The 5,378-nt window shown below is 42.4% G+C and overlaps 1 long non-coding RNA gene across 1 annotated transcript; it reads right to left on the bottom strand.

The window, feature by feature from the left end:
* Positions 1 to 3,125: 3,125 nt before the first annotated feature.
* On the bottom strand, positions 3,126 to 3,999 carry LOC119886549. The gene is made up of 2 exons (XR_005441509.1): positions 3,766 to 3,999; positions 3,126 to 3,580 (listed from the first exon to the last, which is right to left on the bottom strand). It is a non-coding gene; the product is annotated as an uncharacterized LOC119886549 (long non-coding RNA).
* Positions 4,000 to 5,378: the final 1,379 nt, after the last annotated feature.

Below are 5,378 nucleotides of genomic sequence, written 5' to 3'. Positions count from 1 at the left end.
GGGGTCTGAGGGGTCATCTCGGTACCTAATGGCTGTCAGGCTACCTCTGGCGAGCACATGGAGGGCTGTGCGGCCCCCCAAAGAAATGCCACCCCACACCATTACTGACCCACCGCCAAACCGGTCATGCTGGAGGATGGTGCAGGCAGCAGAACATTCTCCACGGCGTCTCCAGGCTCTGTCACGTCTGTCACATATGCTCAGTGTGAACCTGCTTTCATCTGTGAAGAGCACAGGGTGCCAGTGGCGAATTTGCCAATCTTGGTGTTCTCTGGCAAATGCCAAAAGTCCTGCACGGTGTTGGGCTGTAAGCACAACCCCCACCTGTGGATGTCGGGCCCTCATACCACCCTCATGGAGTCTGTTTCTGACCGTTTGAGCAGACACATGCACATTTGTGGCCTGCTGGAGGTCATTTTGCAGGGCTCTGGCAGTGCTCCTCCTGGTCCTCCTGGTCCTCCTGGTCCTTGCACAAAGGCGGAGGTAGCGGTCCTGCTGCTGGGTTGTTGCCCTCCTATGGCCTCCTCCACATCTCCTGATGTACTGGCCTGTCTCCTGGTAGCGCCTCCATGCTCTGGACACTACGCTGACAGACACAGCAAACCTTCTTGCCACAGCTTGCATTGATGTGCCATCCTGGATGAGCTGCACTTTCCTGAGCCACTTGTGTGGGTTGTAGACTCCGTCTCATGCTACCACTAGAGTGAAAGCACCGCCAGCATTCAAAAGTGACCAAAACATCAGCCATGAAGCATAGGAACTGAGAAGTGTTCTGTGGTCACCACCTGCAGAATCACTCCTTTATTGGGGGTGTCTTGCTAACTGCCTATAATTTCCACCTGTTGTCTATTCCATTTGCACAACAGCATGTGAGATTGATTGTCAATCAGTGTTGCTTCCTAAGTGGACAGTTTGATTTCACAGGAGTGTGATTGACTTGGAGTTACATTATGTTGTTTAAGTGTTCCCTTTATTTTTTTGAGCAGTGTATAATGTCCAGGACACATACTACTGAGACTGATACCAGTTTCTTAACAAGCACTAAACAATTTAGTCGGATGACACATAATTAATAACCATTTATTCCATCACATAAAAACATAAACAACTTCCCTTAAAAAAATACACTTCACTAACAAGTTCAAGATCAACACAAAGGTGCAAGTGTGAGCCACAGCCAGCATCACACCAGTAGCCTCAGCTGTGTTGTATTAATTGTGACATATGGTGCACACCATCTGAAAACCATGTACTACAGTACACTGCAGAAATTGCCAAATATAGGTTGTGGAATATAGGCTAGTAATATGTATTCTCAACCCCAAGAGGCTCTTGAATACCCACAACCTCTTCTCCCTTTCTCACAAGTATGCTGAAAATGAAGCGTAATAAGCTTGCCTAGGCATAAACAAGATTTTTTTTCTTCTTAACATTTGGAGTTTAAAGGATTGGACTCCAGACAACAGTCTTCAGAGAACTTAACGATCATGCCATCTGGAGGTAGGGAAGTGTTGTAGCCACTGATATCGATCATCTTTTTACACTTTACTCTCACAGATGGTAAAAAGAAACACCATCTGGGCGCAGGTGTTGGTGCTTTGAAAATGAAAATCAACCACAACAAAATAGCCATAAAAATATTTGTCCCGACACAACTAAAAGTTAGCTTTAATTAGGAGCTTTTATTGTGCAAGCCTTTAAAGAGTTAAAGTAGCTGCGCTGCTGTATGTGGGTGTGTGTGAGTGTGGCCACACATATGTTTGTAACCTCCAGGGTTTTAAAGTTTGAGACAAAATTCACAACTTAAATTTCAAACTACATTTTGCCTTCAGATACAAACCGTATTGCATTTTTTGCTTTTGGCACGGTAAATACCAATGTATAAAATATAATAATAATATGGATCTTGTTTGTGCAATTTATTTCATGGTTGTCTTCTCAGAAGAATAACTTTAGAAGTGTTGCAACAAGGAATGTTTCTGTACAAGAAAAGCACCATTGAAAAGGAAATCATGGAAAAACACCTCTTTAACTCTAAACTATAACGATGCTGCCATCAAGTGGTTAACCGTTATTATTACACCAATGTAATCATCTCTTCTTTTTCTTGGTTATCATCATCCTCACTATTGTAATCCCACCTCCAGCCACCTGTCCTATTTATCACAATGTATGTCTTCCATAATGCACTTAGCAAAATGGGTCAGCAAGATATACGTGCCCCATAAATATCCTGTTTATTTGCATTATGGGCACAGATCACCTATAGATCTCCATCTAGTGGAGCAGGAAATAAGTGAATAACCATGGCATTTACTCTCAGTCTGAAAGAATTTGACTATCAATGATTTTAACAATAGGTCAGTCTGGCCACTAGATGTCGCTGCTTACCATTAACTCAACCCATGGACACCTGCATCTCAAAGAACACTTGAGTGCAGTAAGCAGACACAACAGCGACAGTACCTAGACAGGCTCAAAATTACAAACAGACAACAGCCTTGTTTATCTGCTCCCTCCATGCTGCAATCATCAAATCAACCCCAGCTGCAGAGACAAAGACTCAGAACATACAGGTGCTGCATAACTGCATTTGGACTAATGCGACTGGAGCCCTGCTTATACAGTTTTAGGGAGGTTCTCATTTCATTAAGTGAGCTTGAGAATGTTTGTGTGCCCACTTAATTTAAACCGACTGCAAGAATAAAGTGTGTGAGTTTATACTGTAAACATACAGTCCCCTCCAGAAGTATTAGAACGGTAAGGCAAATTCCATTGTTGTTCACTGAAGACATTTAGGTTTAAGATCAAAAGGGGAGTATGAGACAGGAGTTCAGAATTTCAGCTTTTGTTTCCTGGTATTCACATCTGTGTTAAACAACTCAGGACATATCACAGCATTCTTAGGTGAGCAAAAGTAATGGAACTACTTATCTTAAAGTAAATAACATTAAATATTTGGTGGCATAACCCTTGCTTGCAATAACTGCCTCAAGCCTGCAACCCATCGACAAACTGTTGCATTCTTCTGTAACAGAGGCAAATAGTGAAGGGTTCAAATCCCCAAATATTCAATTACCAATTGCCATGGGTTTCCCACAATTAATAAAATTCAAACACAAGAGTTTCAACCGGAAGGAAGATTTATTTAAAAAAATAAATCAGGCTTTGGGCAATTTTATTCACTGCACAAGCACAACAATAAAAACAGGATAAGATGTAGACGCCAAGGGATAAAAGGACACGTTAAACACCTCTGCATGTACAAGGGCCAGACCTGCCACCCAGGTGCCTTGACACCACTCACACTGGTGCGCAGCCACCTAGACACACAAACATCACACAATAAAACTAAGTAAAGCATGCACACAGCTGTCATACCCACCACCACATGCATTGAAGGGGAAAGGGGTTCCCACAATCCACCACCTTGTCGGTCTAGCAGAACACTGAAAAGGGAAAAAAATAAAAAAGGGCCAACAAGCTGAGGAAAATCGTACAGCCAAAAAAAAAAAAAACCACGGACAACCGCCATACCCTTAGCAGACCTTGGCAGCCACATTCACAGAGGCCCATCCACCTGTAACAAATCTCATAATATAATATAAGAATAGACATAACAATTCAAACAAATAACAGCAGTTGATCAGGCAGGCAAAACAGCAGTGGCTATAAAACCCTAAAATTACAAGAATTTAATTAGTTCAGTTGTTTAACACATACTGCAAAAACATACTTGCTAAATACCTGACAAATAATATTTACCTCACAATGCAGTAAGTAGTCAACCCAGCTCTGACTCCACCTCATTTATGGATCAGATGTTTAGGCACACGAGCTAGTAAACTTGCATAACTCTACTAGACAACATCTTTTTACCTCAGCGTTAAGCACTGCCTTCTCTGTGGTGAACCTTTAGCACGACAGGCTATTCAGCTGACAAGGTCTGGACAACAGGTGACTTAAAATACCTGTGATTAAAACATGTTCACAAGTTAAAAACATGTTCACAAGTTAAAAACATTGTCAGCCTTGACTCATAACTCCTACAAAACATACCTGCTCTCTAGCCACACTGGACCCCAATGCCTACAGAGAGAGCCTGAGTGCTCTCTATAAATCAACTCCTAAAGCGGCACAGGTGTGTGCCTGCTTCTAGAGAGACAGGGGTGGAGCTTCACTGAGAGGCTATAGCCGACCATGGCCTTACTTGCTATTCCAGGCTTTTACCGCAGCTTCTTTCAGTTCTTGTTTGTTTCGGGGTGTTTCTCCCTTCAGTCTCCTCTTAAGGAGGTGAAATGCAGCTCTATTGGGTTAAGATCAGGCGATTGACTTGGCCAGTCTAAAACCTTCCACTTTTTCCCCCTGATGAAGTCCTTTGTTTTGTTGGCAGTGTGCTTTGGGTCATTGTCCTGCTGCATGATAAACTTCCTCCCGATTAGTTTCAATGCATTTCTCTGTAAATTGGCAGACAAAATGTTTCTGTACACTTCTGAATTCATTCTGCTGCTACCATCATCAAGCAGCCATGCACACCCAAGCCATGACATTACCTCCACCATGCTTCACAGATGACAACAAAAATAAAGGAATTTGCCTTACCATTCCAATACCTTTGGAGGGGACAGTATGTGTGTCAAGGCTGAGCTGTTGTTGGAAAACAAGTATGTTGTCTTAAATTGTTTCATCTCCAACTCACAGTACTTCCACTTGCTTTGTTTTGTCTCCACTAGGCCAATATGTGGTGATGGTAATCAGGCCTGGAGCCAAAGAGAGAGAGAGAGAGAGAGAGAGAGAGAGAGAGAGAGAGCATTGCTTGGATCCATCTGGTCCTCACCTGGAGACTATAACACGCCCTGAGGCTGCAACCTATCAGAGTAAACAGCTAAGGAGAGTGTTAGAAGCCTCTAGCCAAACCAAGTCACAAAAAATACTACACTCAAGCAGTTGTTTTTCATCTTTCTCTGCTGTGATTTTCATTGAAGTACATCAAAAGGCTCTGTTTCTATTGCTCTCTCTGCATGTGTTCAGCACACAATGTGTTTGCACTCAGATATTTGTCGGTATGTGAGTGCATTTTCTTTCATTCAAGATTTTTTGTTTCTCCTCTATTTGTGGCTGTCTCTTTGCCTACCTGTTGTGCACTTATGCTGCAATTAACATTACATTAATTTCAGGTTCCAGTATTTCCACATTTTCTGAAATCTGAAGTGTCAGCCTGAAAACACACCCTGGGTCTTGTAAAATCTTGGCAGCGTGTTGTGTGTTTCCAGAAAGCTGAGGTCCAGAAGTGAAAGTAAGCACTTTCTTAGAATAGATGATTTCTTCTGGGTCTTTAAGTTGTGAATAGTTCTATTTTTTTTTGGCAACTTTAACTG

Source organism: Micropterus salmoides, unplaced genomic scaffold (genome assembly GCF_014851395.1).
Source record: "Micropterus salmoides isolate LMB-PRFRI ecotype aquatic unplaced genomic scaffold, ASM1485139v1 Ms_hic_scaffold_4, whole genome shotgun sequence".
NCBI lineage: Eukaryota > Metazoa > Chordata > Actinopteri > Centrarchiformes > Centrarchidae > Micropterus > Micropterus salmoides.
Note: the sequence above shows the minus strand (reverse complement) of the source record. Positions and strands in the feature narration are given on the sequence as shown.